Below are 17,591 nucleotides of genomic sequence, written 5' to 3'. Positions count from 1 at the left end.
TATCAGGAGAAGGCAACATTCTGGATCATAAAACACAACTTAAAAAAAATTTACCTTTTTTTTTTTTTAAGAGAGGGAGAGAGAGTAGTGGGGAGAAGCAGAGGGAGAGGGAGAGAGAGACTCTTAGGCAGGCTCTATGGCCAGGACAGAGCCAGACACGGGGCTCGATCTCACAACACTGAGATCATGACCTGAGCCAAAATCAAGAGTCAGATGTTAAACCAAATGAATCACCCAGGCACCCCCACAACTTAAAAAATTTAAAAGAATAGAAATAATACAATACAATTCTTTCAGATTATAATGGGGTTAAACTGGAAATTAGTAACAGAAAGATAACTAGAAAATCCCAGACTACATGAAGATGGAACAACACACTTTTAAATAAACTAGGGGTCAAAGAAGAAATCTCAAGAGAAAATAAAAAAAAATATTTTGAACTCTATGAAAATGGAAACACAACTTGTCAAATTTGGAGGATGCTGTGAAAGCAGTGCTTAGAGGGAACTTTGTATCATTGAATGCATATATTAGAAAAGAAGAAAATCAGTAATCGAAATTTCTATCTTAGGAAACTAGAAAGAGAAGAGCATATTAAATCTACAGTGAGCAGAACAAAATAAAAAGGAGAATCAGAACAAAAATCAATGACATAAAAATCAGGAAATCAATAAAGAAAATCAATGAAACCAAAGCTGATTCCTTGAAAAGAGCAATAAAATTGATCTCTCTAGCCAGGCTACAAAATAAAGAGAGAAGACATAAAATACTAATATAAATGAAAAAGTGGACATCGCTCTACAGCCTATCGACACGAAAATGATAATAAAGGAATACTATGAACAACTCTTTGCCTTCAAATTTGATGGCCTAGATGAGATGGACCAATTCCTTGGACCAAGGAATGGACCAAGACACAATCTGCAGAAACACACACAAGAATAAATAGACAATCTGAATAGGATTAATCTATTAAAGAAATTGAATCAATAATTAATAACCTCGGGGCACCTGGGTGGCTCAGTCGTTAAGAGTCTGCCTTCAGCTCAGGTCATGATCTCAGGGTCCTGGGATTGAGCCCTGTATTGGGCTCCCCGCTCGGCGGGAAGGCTGCTTCTCCCTCTCCCACTCCCCCTGCTTGTGTTCCCTCTCTAGCTGTGTCTCTCTCTGTCAAATAAATAAATAAAATCTTTAAAAAATAATTAATAACTTCATAACAGAAAGCATCAGACCCACATGGGTTCACTAGTGAATTCCACCAAATATTTAAGGAAGAAATTATACCAATTCTCTACAATTTCTTTCAGAAGATAGAAGCAGAGAGAATACTTTCTCATACTGTGAGGCCAGCATTATCCCAATAGCAAAACCAGGCAAAGACATTACAAGAAAAGAAAACTACATACCAATAACTCTCATGAACTTAGATGCAAAAATCCTCAACAAAACATTAGCAAATTGAATCCAATAATGTATAAAAGAATTATAGACCACAACCAATTGGTTCTTGCAGATATGCAAAGCTGGTTTAACATTTGGAAATGAATTAATGTAATCTATCACATTAACAGGCTAAAAAAGAAAACTCACATGATCAAATAAATAAATGCAGAGAAAGCATTTGAGAAAATCCACAACCCATACATGAAAACATACAATAAAGTAGGAATACAAAGGAACTTCCTCAATGTGATAAAAAATATCTATCAAAAAACCTACAGCTAACATCATACCTAATGGTGAGAAACTCAAACATTTTCCACTAAGATCAACAAGGCAAGTGTGTTCCCTTTCATCACTCCTTTTCAACACTGAACTAGAAGTCCTAACTAATACAATAAGACATTTAAAAGCTGATTTAAAGCTTGTTTGAGTAAGTCTAATGTCTGGACTTCCTTGGAGACAGTTTCTATTGCCTCTTTTTTTAAATTAATAATTCACTATTCAGTTCATTTCTAGAATTATCAATGAAAGTGAAACTTGAAAGAGAGAGTAACTGATGTATGCAACCAATCATTTCATTTTTATAGTTAAATAGTTTGAATTATAAAACCAACCTATTCAGGGGATAGGCTGGCTCAGTGGGTAAAGCATCGACTCTTGATCTCGGGGTTGTGAATTCCAGTTCCACTTTGGGTGTAGAGATTACTTAAGAGTAAAATCTTAAACAACAACAACAACAAAAACAGCCTATTCAGATAACTTAATACCTATGCTCTTCTCACTCAACTGCTAATTACACATCTGTTGTTTTTTTTTTTAAGATTATATTTATTTATTTGACAGAGAAAGACAGCAAGAGAGGGAACACAAGCAGGGGGAGAGGGAGAAGGAGAAGCAGGCTTCCCACCGAGCAGGGAGCCCGATGCGGGGCTTGATCCCAGGACCCCGGGATCACGACCTGAACCGAAGGCAGAGGCCTGAAGACTGAGCCCAGCCAGCTGCCCCAATCACACAACTGTTTATCATTATCGGTATCAATTTCAATTCTGTGAACCATGCTTTTTTTTTTCTTTCTGTGTAACATTTACTAAAGAAGAATCCTTTGTTAGGGATGAACTTTATTTTGTGATTTCCTGTGATAAAACAATGAGACCAGGATTATAGGGCATTAATCTTGTATTGCATAGCTTCTCGATGAAAGGAAATATTGAAGATGAAAATAAAGGTAAATTGCATATAAAATAAGAATTAATTTATTTTAACATAATATTTATGTGTATATTTTTATAAATTATGTGTATAAATTTATTTCAACATAATATTTATGTTGAAAATGTTATTTTCTTCATAAATTTCACATAATTTTCATTGAGCAAATCATAAGCAGGAAATTTTACTGTACCAGTAGTAAAATGCCACTCTTAAAATGATAATAATTGAAATGCTTACTCAACAATAAGTCCAAATGTTAAAAGTAGAGTGAGGAAAGAGTGATGCTTTCTAGTAGCTTGACAGTCCTTCCTCCAAATAAAGTAGCCCCCTACTTCCCCCAACCATATAATCTTATTATCTTCAGGTTTTAGTCAGTTGAGGCTACATCATGGCAATAATATGGATCCATGCACACAGGGCATAATTACCTCACCGATATTAATTTTAAAATCTGCTAGCTCGGTGCGCCTGGGTGGCTCAGTCGTTAAGCGTCTGCCTTCGGCTCAGGTAATGATCCCGGGGTCCTGGGATCTAGCTCCGCATCGGGCTCCCTGCTTGGCCGGGAAGCCTGCTTCTCCCTCTCCCACTCCCCCTGCTCGTGTTCCCTCTCTAGCTGTCTCTCTTTCTGTCTGTCAAATAAATAAATAAAATCTTTAAAATGAAAACCTGCTAGCTCTGCAGTGTTCCTCATTAAATAATTATATATGTATACACACAAACACTAGAGTCTTCCCATTATCTCACCCGTTACTTCTGAATGCTGTAGTGGATCTTGAGGTTTCTCTGTAACGTTCTTTCCACCCTTCACCTATTGTGTAAGCACGTGGTGTGAATAGACATAACTATTCCCTTTATGATTTAAATCATTTGTGACAGTCCTATGCCTCTTGCCACCATTGATTTGTTCCTATATCCCAAGCCTAGAAAAATGTCTGGGTGACATTAGCCTAGGCACAGGAAGTGGTTCAGGTTTGGTTCAATGTACTTGAATTTCAGATAACTTGCTGGGAACATTGACATTTCTTTTTTCATGATGTGATATGTAACTTGAAACCTGGATCTCCTGAGACCATTTGCTTCTTTGAGGGAAGCCAGTTTGAGGATTAAGCCGACATGGAGAGGAAAGAATATTGATACAAGCAGAAAGTAATAGGACAAGAATCCTGATTTAAGGAATAGAAAAAAGGTCTTTTGAAATCCTTTGCTCTTTTAGCTGGTTTTAGTTGCATGATTATTGAACCAACTTTTGAAGGTACCAGATACATAAATCACACATGATTGTTATTTTTTATGCGAACAAACATGTTTATTTAAGAATACATCTTATATCCATTATCTACATAAAACCTCTGCCTTGACTGATAAACTTTGACTAGGTTAAGAACAGGAACTCTATAGCACAGTCACAGTTGAGTTTCACACATCTTTAATTCTAGTAAAGATCAAATTTGCACCAATAAAAAATAACAGGTACCTAGTGGTACTTATTACTTGTATTAGTCAGTCATCAATACCATGAATGATTCAGAGGTGTACGACATTTATCTACTCCAAGGACTATTTAATCTGGTTGAAGAACTATCTGAGAGATTTTGTTCAAGAGCAAATACTTTTCATACTTATATAACTAATATGTAACTTATAGAGCTAATATTCATACTAGCGTAACTGTGACCAAGCCCCAATTCACAAATTCTGTGTTGTTTTTCCTTTAAGCAAAAATAAATATAATTAAAATCTGGTTTCACTCATTTAAATTGAATATTCTTTTATTATGCTGTCAGTGAGGCTTCTCTAAATCAATACCTCTCAAGCTAGAGAGAAAAGAAAAATATGAAATGTTTAGAGGGATTCAATTTATGAAAAGTCCACTAAACTTGAATTTAAGTGCTACTTAACTAAAATTATTTGAAATTTTGGTAAGATTACAGGTGATTGGCTATATTTGAAAGATTTATATTGTACAGTTCATTTGTTTGCTTGAGCTATATAATTGTTCAATGTCATTTATTTATTGGTTTTAACAAAAATTTATATCACATTTACTCTGTAAAGATTGCTGACATAGGAACTGGAAGTGCAGAATGGCATAGGACAGTTCCTGCTTTTAAAGGAATTATATTCTCTACTTGCTAGGATGCTGTGAACTTCCCCAAGTGCATGATCATCAATCACCAAGATGCTGCTCTATTTCTAAATGCTAATTTTTCCTTCTACCCTCTGGCCCTTTAGCCTGTGGTCAAATTGTCTCCCATCTGTACAACTGTTTAAAATCAGATGTCTCTGATTACATCTCTCTTGCACTACAGAAATTATAACCATACAGTGGAAGCTAAAATGTAGTAAACTTTTTAAAAAATATGCACATTTTAATATATGATTGCATATAACATGGCTTTAGTTACAAGGTAGGAAATATGTCTCTCACTAATTTTGGAGATTTAGCTGAATTTTTTAATGGCATTAATTAATATATTTATTAGTATAATAAATATTAAACAGCAACTATGTGATAAGCACTGTGCTAACTGTCAGCAAGTCTACTGACTGTGGAGAATTGTCTTTAAAAATCTAATCAAAGAGGAAAATACATACTTTTGGAAATCAAATAGTACAGAGATAATGACTCGCCCAAAGGAGGAGTCAGTTTGCCTCATACAGGTATTTCACACAGGGACAGAAAGTCTTATCTTGGTAAAACCACATGCATTGTACATTTTTTTTCCCTCTAGCTTAAATGTATTCTTTGATATTTTGTGAATTAGTTTAAAAGGCCTTTGAAATGATGCATTTAAGAAAACATATTTTCCCTTTGGGGTTGCTCAAGATTTTTTTTTTTTTTTTTTTTTAGTAGGGTCTATGCCCAGTGTGGAGACCAACATGGGGCTAGAACCAACAACCCTCATATTAAGACCTGAGCTGAGATCAAGAGTTGGACACTTAACTGACTGCGCCACCCAGGGGCCCCAAGATTTTGTTTTTTTATTAAAAAAGTATATTTTCTAAACATGTGTTAAGGAAATGCTGTTCATTGTTCTATTTTATATATTAATAGTATCAGCATGATGATAATAAGTATCCAGTATATAATTGTTTATACACAATTCAGATCACTTTTTAATATTTACATTATTACTGGAAAACTTTCTACCCAACAGTTCTAATTTTAAATTATGATTATGGTTTGGCTTATGGAAGCCAAAATGCACTTATAAGTGACATTAAATTTGAAACCACTAAAATAGTAAAAAAATTTAATGAAACTCTTTGGATCATGCTACTTACAGAAAATATGTTTACCATGTAGATATATAAAATGCATGTATGCATAATATCACCACCTTGACACAGATGCTTAAAATTTTCACGGACATCCCCTTTTCCTTCCTTACAAAAATGAAAAATATAATATATAGTGCTATATCTTGTTTTTATTTATTATATTTTGATGGCTGAAAAGTTATTCTTCAGTACTCCAAGGCATGGTTTCCTTGGATGCAGAAGATTATTTTATATAAATATATTGTAATTTTGATTTTATTTCCAAATTTAGGGCAATTATGTTGTTTCCAACTTATTCTTTTGGGTAAATAGCCATGTTGTGAACAATCTATATGTAAGCCCTTAAAGAAGGACTATATTTTGCTTTAGTTAAGAGCTATTAAAAGTAGATATACCTTTGTAAGGATCATGAAACTTATCATCAAATTACCCACGAGACAGTTGTACTAATTTACAAATGGCACTCTATCAATGTATCAGTTGGGAAAAACTCAAGTCTTATACAAATGTAACCTGAAATTTTTCTGGTACAAAAAATTCAACATTATTTTATGAGTAGTCATTTCTTTGGTGCCACTGTCATCCAATCAGTCATTAAGGACTGAGTTTCTTCCTCTTTGGTACCTGTATCAAGCAAGGTGGGAACTAGTAGAAACAATGACTGCTTTAAAAGCCTCAGCCTGGGGGTGCCTGGGTGGCTTAGTCAGTTAAGCGTCTGCTGGTGACAACCACCTTTAGGTGCAGACTGCTGTCTTCCTGCAATATTTTTACATGGTGAAAGTGGTAACAGAGGTCTCTGGAATCTCTCATTTATTTTTAAGATGTATTTATTTATTATTTGAGAGAGAGAGAGTGTGTGTGCACAAGAGAGGGCAGGAGCAGAGGGAGATGGAGAGAGAGAATCCTTACGCAGACTCCCTGTTGAGCGTGGAGCCAGACTTGGACTCTGGGCTTGATCCCAGGACCCTGAGATCATGACCTGAGCTGAAACCAAAAGCCGGCCCCTTAACCAACTAAGCCACCCAGGCACCCCCTCTGCGATCTCTTTTATAAGAGCACCAATCCCATTCTTGAAGACTCCACCTCATGATCTAATCACCCTCCTAAGGTCCTACCTCCTAATACCATCACATTGGTGATTAGGAATTCAATATATGAATTTTGGAGGCAACACAAACATTCAGGCCATAGCATCATTAATACATAACTATAACCACATGGACTTTCCTGTGCTTCCTCACATATAATGACTTCTTTATTAGTGCCCCTGTATACATACTCCTGTTTGCCTAGAATATTCTCTCTGCCCGCTATTGCTCAAAGAAGCCTTTTGTGATCCACAGATCTTGTAAGTTTCCCTTGTACACACTCCCTTGTGCACTTGTACCTTTTCTCCATATCACTTACAAAAGTATGGATTAGTTTTTTACACTGTCAATTACTGGGTGGCTTAAAACAACAGAAATTTATTATCTCACAGTTCTGAACTTAGTGTTCTGAAGTCAATGTGTTTGCAGGATGAAGATTTCTCTGAAACTCTGAGAGGAGAAAGAGAATCCGTCACTGTCTCTTGTAGCTTCTGGTATTTGTCTGCAATCGTTGGTGTTCCTTGGCTTGTAGATGCATCACTCCAAAATCTGCCTCCGCTGTTATGTGGCCATCCTTTCTTGGGTGTTTCTACGTCTGTCTCTTCTCTTCTAAGGGCCTAAGTCATTTTAGATGAGGGCCCACTCTAATTCAGTATGATTTCGACTTAAATATTCCTGCAATGACTCTATTTCCAAATAATGTCACATTCATGGTTATGGGGATGGGGATTAGGACTTCAACATAATTTTGGGGGCATACAACTTCATCCATGACAGTGTTTAATTATATTTTTCAAAGCTGGCAGTTTTTCTAATAGTTTGCTCCTTCATTGGCAGGAGTATCTGTTCTGTTCTTTTTCCATGTCCCAGCACAAGTTCCCATGCACAGCCTAGGTCTTGCACATAAGAAACGTTCAAAACAAACAAACAAACAAAAGAAATGTTCAATACACAGTTAAACAAATGAATGTTACTTGCACTTTTCACCAACCTTGGAAAATCTAGAATTACATAGTAAGGCCAGGGCTTTGACTTCTAGCCATAGATTATCACCTCTCACCTTCTCAAGAATTCATTTTCTGCAATTATTCTCTCTTTTTTTTTTCTTTCTATATAACCAATTTCTTTTCCTCTATCAAGTTCTTCCCCTGGGATACAAATATATTCTAAAATTTATTATTATTTTAAAATATAATTATAGGGGTGCCTGGGTGGCTCAGTCGTTAATCATCTGCCTTCGGCTCAGGTCATGATCCCGGGGTCCTGGGATTGAGCCCCGCATCGGGCTCCCTGCTCCGTGGGAAGCCTGCTTCTCCCTCTCCCACTCCCCCTGCTTGTGCTCTATCTCTCTCGCTGTGTCTCTCTCTGTCAAATAAATAAATAAAATCTTTAAAAATATCTATAATTATAATTACCCTGATGTTTCATTCTGATGTGAAAGATAATCATTTTGTTGTTGTTGTTGTAACTCAGTAAATAAAATATAGAAAAACTCCATCTACTCATAGATACCTTCCTTTCTTAGATAATATAAAGCACTTAGTTGCCATTTTGTAAGAGATAGGGAATTTTCATCACTTCTCCAGTGAAAATTTCTTGCTTCAGTATTAGCAAACTTATACCTCCATGCTTGGATTTTATACATATATGTATATATACACGATGAGTATCTGTTACAATGCTGAATCTACAGTGATCTGGTTTGGAGATTATATGACAATTAAACCTAAACTTTTAGTTTCAAATATGCAATTGAAGAGACAAAATTATGACAAAATGATCAGTTTTTGCACACCCAGAGGCAGAGACAATCATGTCATGACAACAGCAGTAATTGTGAGGTGACATCACCTAAAGCCACAACTCAATTTCCGAGGCATTAAAGTGTGGACAGCATGCCTCCTAAAATTGATGAACTGCAGCCAAAATAGATAGATGAAAAATAACAGATTTCTAGAGAGAAAGAAAGAATAGAGAAGTATATTCTACATTCATGATTTGAAAATTTGGCTTATCTTAGGAGAGAAAATTAATATCCTCCAACTAATTATTTGGTGGAATTCAGAACGCAGTGATACAGAGAAGACTAAAACATGTAAAACATGTATAAAACATGCAAAAGGCACATTGAAATTGAGGCACAATAAGTAGAAAGTTCGTAAGTTATAACTTGAAAGCTTAAAAATGGAAAAGAAGAATATACCATTAGAAGAAAAATGAGGAAAATATGATGTGCAATGGGTTAAATTCGAGTAGCTTTCACATTGTAAATGTCAAGATCTCAAGGCCACCGAGCACGTGAGTGTCTGCCATTATGACCTAAAAATTAGGTACGTAATTCATTTTTGGTCAGCAGGAATTCGTAAAAGGAGAATTGTAGTAAGTACGATCGAATTTCTTTTAGGAGCAGCAATACAAAATTGACAGAGGGTGGCTCTTGATATAATTTTATGACCTTTAAAAAGGCCTTTGTTACTATGTTTTACAAAGGACTATAATATAATGGAAGAAAGTATGGTCTTGAAGAAAAGCCACTTGAATTTATGAAAAGATGCTTTTTCTATCAAAGGAAATGGTACTTAATTGAAATGGTTTGGAACTGAATAGAATATTTGGGAATTTAAAATAATTGAAATCCTAATTATTCCCTTTGCTTAACTGAACAATAATTTAAAAGAATTATCACATAAAAAAGATAGGACATGTATGTCCCTTACAAGGCTTGCATGCTGGGGCAAATGCAATTTAGTCATTCATAAAATGCTGTAATTCATTGAAATTTAAATTACGTTAAATTCATTAAATTAAGCCTGAAATGATACTGACATTACATATATGAGCACTTCATATTGGAAATGCATGTTTTATTTTCATAGATATATACTCTTGGCAGAAGGGATACATCATTGTAAGATTGAATCATAAGCTGTTTGTCATTTTGCAACAAATAATCAAATTTAAGGGGAAAAGCTGGCTAAACAAATACATATGTATGTATATTTATACAAAAGAAAAATTTGCAACTGCACTTACAAGAAAACAACAAAAGAAAAATTAAAAACTCATAGAAGAGTCATTTCGAAACCAAATTATCCCACTTGAGCTAAAGTAACCCCCTCCTCCCCTAGAAGCTGCTGAACTTTGTGTTCTACCAGATCATTTTCATTTTTTAATTAATTGATTTTATGGTTATATAACTTATATATGGAAAAAGCACAGATCTGAAGTACACCATTGAATGGGCTTGGTAAATGACTGCAAATTATCCCACTCCCTGTAACCAAGTCTTTTGCAAATATGGTCCTACATTGACTCTGGGTTGGCCTTGGGATATTGCAACATGAGATACAAGTAGAGCTTTGAAAAGTGCTTTCGCCTGGGACTTGCTTGCTGGTCGCTTTTGGGAATCCTCAAACCACAATTGTGAGAATTGTGACTTTTGTTAAATTAGCATTTGTTAAGTAGAGCCCCAGAGTGTCAGATGGTGAACCCTGGATCAACAAAGACCACAAGGGAAAATTAAAATAGAAGTTTATTGCTCACAGGTCCTAGAGGAAGTACACGGCTGCCTGCAGGGTCCATTTAGAAGTTCAGGGTAGGATGCAGGCAGAGAGCCAGCAGCAGCACCTGGGACGTATGTCTTTATTAGTATCTGAGAGTGGTGGAGTGCTTTTGGCTTTTGTGGGCTAAGGCCAGATTGTCAACTCGAACCAAAAAGAGTGCAGTTTTGGCAAGTTCCAAGAGGGCCTTACTTAAAGGATGAACAAAGAGAAGGAGCTGGGGTGCAGGAGAGAGTGCTCATCACCAGGGTATAAGAGAAGTCACATCAGGAAGTGGCTTGTGACTTTGTAGGCTGTTATGTGAGGCATGCAATATAATGGAGTAGTTTAGTTAAACTCTCAGCCATGAGGAGGCAAGTCTAGCTTGTTGGATGATGATCAACATGTTGGTCAAGTCATCTCCTTTCTGCTGGCTGAAACCTAACCAACTACCAGGTATGTGAGCATTGTCATCTTAGACATCTGGTTCAAGCCAGGACTCCAGCTGACCTCAAGTATTGGTTGAGTTGATCCATATCATAACCTCCATGGTGACATACAGGTAGATGGCTTCATGAGTGTGTCACTGTACAGAGCTCTGTGATGGTAAAAGGTTAAGAATCTTATTCTTGGGGTTTAATATTTCGTGGTTACTGTCTTGAAATTCCTCATAATTGTATCTTTGAATTTGTGGTTTGTAAGTAAAGTCCCATGGGAAAACAGAGCATGCAGGAGGGCTTGGATTCTTGGTTCACACAGAGTCCTGCCACCCACAGCCTCCTGGCCTTCCTGGGACAGATTATCAACAGTTTTTCTTCTTTCTCTTAGTGCTTGCAACTCCCCCTTGCCTTCCTTTCCTGCCTGGCCTTCTCTCCCTGCCCCTGCCCAGTGACCACTGCTGCCTTCAATGTTTTGGGTGCAAGCACTAGGTCTAGTGTGTGTAATACTTTAGCATCTCAGGGTGGGGCATGGTAGTTGCCTGCTCTGGGCGCAATGCCATGCAGTTTCTAGGTGGGCAAGACTTTGGCTCAACTTTGATCCAGGTTGCAGTCCTTTGGGAGTTATCTATCTGCCAGGGGTGGGGGTAGCAAGCCCATAGTATGGGGAGATAAGTTTCCTTATCTTCAGTAGGAACACCTTGCATTTCTCTAGTAGTTGACAGGAGAGGGAATCTTGCAGCCATTGAGCCATGCCCACATGCCACATAATGTGTCTCCCAGCCCCTGTGAGGTTCATACCAGTGAGTATCCACTGCCAAAGAGGAATGACATTAAATTAAAACAAAAATTAAAAACCACCATGACAGGTCATGAGAGAAAACATCTAAGAAGAAAGAAAAAATAGTTTTACATTTAGTACCTTTAATAATTTCTCTACCCCATCAGGTTTTTGAAGAAGGGGATCCACATTTTCCATTTACACTAAACCCTGCAAATTATGTAGTCAGCTCTGCCCAGAGAATCATGAAAAATAATAAGTGGTTTGTGCTTTAAGCCACTAAATTTATATATAGTTAGTATAAGCTACAGATGAGTTTTGACAAATATATAAACCCATGCAATTAACACCCCAATCATGACATAGAATGTTTCCATTATCACAAAAAAGTCCTCATACCCATTTCCAGTTCGTGTCTTGTTCAAGGTGTCAACTGATGACTTTCTTTAGCAGAACACTTGTTTTTTTGAGATTCACCCATGCTCTGGAGCGTGACAACTTGTATTTTCCAAAGATAGATTTAACATCTTCCAACCTACATTTTGCACTATAATTTTGCCACTACCTCATCAAGAGATGGAGTTTATTCCCACATCCTTTTGAATCCAGGCTGGTCTTGTGACTGCTTTGACCAATAGAAAAAAACTGAAGTGACAGTGTGCCATTTTCAGGTGTGACTCTTAACTGGCTTGAAGTTTTTGCTTCCTGCCATCTAGAAAGCAGATACTTGCCTGCAAATGGACAGAATTATAAGATACAAAAAATTATTTTTATCTTAGTCTCTTCATCATATATTTATGAGAAAATTTCTCTATTCCTTTCATTTCTTGTCTGTATCTGGGCACTTAATTTTTCCCAATATCTATTTTGCCTATCCTTGCAACAATAACACACTGTCTCAATTACTGTCATGTTATTGTAATTATTGAAACTAACTTAGGTAAGTTTTCTTTGTTCTTTTATTTTCAGAACATTTATATATTATACCTCCTTTGTGTTTCCATTTTAATTTTAGAATTAGATTGTTGATTTAAAGGGCACCGGGATGGCTCAGTCAGTTAAGTGTCTGCTTTCGGCTCAGGTGGGATCAAGCCCCGCGTCAGTCTCCCTGCTCTGCGGGGAGCCTGCTTCTCCCTCTACCTGCCGCTCCCCCTGCTTGTGCTCTCTCTCTCTCCCTCTGTCAAATAAATAAATAAAAATCTTTGAAAAAATAGATTGTTGAATTATAAAAAGGAAAAGGTTCTGAAGGTTTGTATTGAATTGTGTTCAAATTTATAGATTGCTTAGGTGAGAACTGACACTAAAAGTACTGAGTCTTCTAATCAATGAATATGGCATTCATCATTTATTTAGCTCATTTAGATCTTTTTAATTTCTCTTAACAATGTTTGCAATTTTTAGAGGACAGATCTCCTCACATTAATATGTATATATATATATATATATATATACATATATATATATTTCTAGATATTTTATTTTTTAAGTAGTTTATTTTTGTTCCAGTTTCCAATTTTTTGGTTGTAATATATGGAAATGCAAACTATTTAGTGTATTGTCCTCTGCCCTATGACCTTACTTCATTAACTTAATAATTCAAACATAAATTCCTCAGGAATTTCTACATATAAAATCATGGTATCTGAAAATGCATATATTTAATTTTTTTACTATAAACTATAAGTCTTTTATAAAACTAGATTAGAAATTTGAGAATTTAAGATATTAATGGACTATAAGTAGGTATCATAAAATATGCTTATTTTTTAAAAAATACAGACTAAGAAAATAAGTGAATAGAATAAACCCCAATTAAAAATATTGCAGACTTAATTGGAAAATTATCCAATAAAAATTCAGTAAAGAAAAACACACAGTCATTAAAACTAAAAAATAAATGATGGATGAAATGATAGAGCTGAGGGTGCCTGGGTGGCTCAGTTGGTTAGGTGACTGCCTTCCACTCAGGTCATGATCCTGGAGTCCCGGGATCGAGTCCCGCATGGGGCTCCCTGCTCAGCAGGGAGTCTGCTTGTCCCTCTGACCCTCCTCCCTCTCATGCTCTCTCTTTCTATCTCATTCTCTCTCTCAAATAAATAAATAAAATCTTTAAAAAAAAGAAATGATAGAGCTGAATAAATTACTGAGAAACTAACAGAGAAAACACTGAAAGTAAGAGTTTAAAAAACATAAATGATTAAATGGAAAAATTGGAGATATCGCTAAGAGACAGACGAGAAGAGAAAAAAGAGATCACAGAGAAGCAATATTTTTCAATGTTTTACTGGGAAAATTCAAGTATACAGAAAAGTTCAAAAGTTTGTGCAGCAAAAACCTGTTATGGACATAGAATTTCAACAATTATTAACATATTCCATAAATTACTTTCCATGTCTCTGTGTTTCTTTCAATCTTTCACCTATATTTCTATAGCTGAAAAATTCAAAGTAACATAAATAACAATGACACTTTATAACTCAGCATTCATCTTCTAAAGGTTATTCATCACGGATTAGGAAATATAAAATCATTCCCTAAAATGTAAAATCCATTGCATATTTAAACTCCCCTTGTCTTTTTCCACCAAATACCTTCTATAACTGCTTCTTCATTAAAAGATCATATCAAGTTTCAAGAATTTTATTTGGATTTTATAGCTCCTTGGCCTCTTTTAATTTAGAATAGTTCTATCATCTTCATCCTCCCACGAAGTGACTTTTTTGAGAAGAGGTCAGTGGAGTTTTACAGTATACGTTTCACAATCTGTATTTGTCTGTTTATATATTTATTTGCTTTTTAACTTTTTCTATTAATTACTATTTTCTGTATACTGGCCATTTTTAAGGTTTGATTAAATATGAGTTAAATAGTTCTGGCAAGAAGTATTTATAGAGGGATGCCTGGGTGGCTCAGTCAGTTAAGTGTCTGCCTTCTGCTCGTCACCATCTCCTGGGATCAAGCCCTGCGTTGGGCTCTCTGCTCAGTGGAAAGTCTGCTTCTCCCCACCCCAGGCACCCTGAGATCTTTCTTATTAATTGGAGTTTTTTCCTATTATTTTATGTTCTCATTTTATTTTTGTTCAATATGAAGCATAATTTTCATGATACCAATCTATTTGTTTTAATACCTTAAATTATCAGTGCTCTAATACTGATATTGTACTGTGCTTAAAGTTTAGAGTGATGGTATGTTTCTTGACTTACTTGGTGGGTGCATAGATGCTTTCCTTCTGAGAGAATTCCTTATACTGAACACCTTTTAGGATAAAACATTAAAAATTTAAATAAAGCTCTAAACCAACAACTTTGCAAAGCATAGAAAGAATATCCAATTTCCCAGAAAAAAATGTTACTTACCAAAACTTACTCTAGAATAAATATAAAATCTTAATAACTTGATGAAAATTGATATAACAAATTTAATTGTTAAAATCTAATCACCATCCAGCTCTAGATCATTTTACAGAATTCTTTTCTTTTTTTTAAGAATTTATTTATTTATTTGACAGAGAGAGACACAGCGAGAGAGGGAACACAAGCAGGGGGAGTGGGAGAGGGAGAAGGAGGCTTCCCACAGAGCAGGGAGCCCGACGTGAGGCTCGATCCTACGACCCTGGGATCATGACCTGAGCCGAAGGCAGATGCTTAACGACTGAGCCACCCAGGCGCCCCCATTTTACAGAATTCTTATCACTCAAGAGTGCAATAATTTTAACTACTTTTTAACTAATTCTAGGAAAGGCAGGTAGAGAGGAAAGGTTCATAGGGAATTTCAACTATATAATGTTTTATTTCATTAAAAACTCTGAAAACAAATGACAACATATGAGGATTTAACATAGCTCAATTTGGATACACATGAGTATGTGCAAGTATTGTCTGTACCCATATATTTGAAATATGCCATAAGAGTTATGTGCAATAAATGATAGCATATTTTAAGAGATAAATATATTTTATATTTAAATTGGTTTTATATTTTATAGAGTACACTATTCATATTATGTATCACCATTACTTTGCAAGTACAACCATTTTTGATTTACCTAAAGTAGAAAACAATGTTATTTAACATTGTTATTTCTGGGAAGTTATCATGAGCGATGGATATTTTCCAATTGACATTTCCTCCTTTCTAAATTGGGGCGGGCCTATCACCTATGATTCTGAGGCATCCACTTTGATCCAGATAAAAGAGGCCAAGAAAAATTCTTAGTTTTCAGTCTTTCAGTGACTATCTGTAAAATGATGTAGTAGGGCCACATGCTTCCTAAGGGTTTTCTACCACTAATTACCTCTGAACTAGCTATTTACTGAACTAGCTATTATTTCACATGTTTTTATTACATAAGTAATTGCAACTATTGTAGGAATGTTAGAAATGTGTATTTTCACCTTCACAAATTGTTAGATAGTATAGAAGCTAAGAATACACTTTGCATATGAGCTGTATAACTCCATTACTAGCTACCTGATGTCAAAGTATCTACCTCTGCTTTACTGTTTACATCTGTAAAATTAGGATAATAATACCATCTAGCTCATGTAATGGTTTAGAGGATTAAATGTGGAAAAAAATGCATGTAAAAGTGCTTAGCTGAGTGTTGGCATAGTAGTAGCTGATCGGTAAATACAATTAAAATAGTCATTATACCTAGGTGATGGTAATATATATATTATATATTGTATATATTACACATTATATATGGTATTATGATATATAATACTAATTCACATATTATACATATGTAATATTAAGCCAAAATAAGGCTTAAGCTCTTTTGGGGAGTGAACTCCCAGAGAGGCAAGCTTGAGGGAAAATGGGGAAGGGGGAATATAACAGGGATGTAGGGAAAACATGTACATGAGAGAGCATTAGCATCTGTTCAATGCTTCATAAGAAATTACACCCAATTTCTTTGTTTTACATAAGGTGTTCAGAAAGCCTGTTTGAAACCTAGAGATTCTCAAAACAGTGTGAGGGGACAGGGGCACAAATAAAGAGAAGAATTTACCCAATATCTCCATGCCACCCCCCACCTTCAGAGATCATCAGTGTTAACACATATGAAGGGTTAATTCCTTCAGACATATTTGGTGGGTTACCCGGACTGTCCAGCCAGTGCACAGCTAAGGTCTCCACAGGTCCAGTCTAACCAGTGCAATAATCTGGGCTTGGTGATCTACCTTCAGTCCAGCTCCAGCTGGAAAGCAAGGTGAGTGTTGAGGGCCATGGTATTTGGGGGGGAAGAGTTGTTGGCCAGAATAAGTGAATATGGATCAATATTTTAACTGAGTCTATTATACAACCTTGACCCACATAATGTTTCAAAACCTTTTTTTTTTCTGTTCAAATATACACTAGGCAACCTTTTTTTTTTTTACACTGAAGAAAATTCAACTCTAATACTATGTCTGTATTTTTCAATCATTGAATTATTGGTGGGAGCATTTTTTAGCATTTTCTTGCTATTATAAATATTTCAAGTAAATACTCTTGCTGCCAAATCTTCGTACTCGGTTTCTGGGTGTGGATAAGCTGTCTCAGGTGCTATATATACATTTTAAATGCTAAGAATGTTGTTAGTTTTTCCTTCCCTTCCAGAATGGTTGTGCCAACTGACACTTCCTAAGTCATTTATGAGTTTACCTGCTTATCTACAAACTCGGTGATCTAAGCTTTTAAATAATTTTTAACTCTGACAATTTAACTTGGAAAAATGCAGAATAAGTTGGTTTTTCACTGTATTGTTTATTTGAAGTGATTTTGCATTATTTTTAAATTTTTATTGCTTACATATATTTTTCTC

The sequence above is a fragment of the Zalophus californianus genome, chromosome 6, assembly GCF_009762305.2.
Source record: "Zalophus californianus isolate mZalCal1 chromosome 6, mZalCal1.pri.v2, whole genome shotgun sequence".
NCBI classification, from domain to species: Eukaryota; Metazoa; Chordata; class Mammalia; order Carnivora; family Otariidae; genus Zalophus; species Zalophus californianus.
This window is presented reverse-complemented; position numbering follows the sequence as displayed.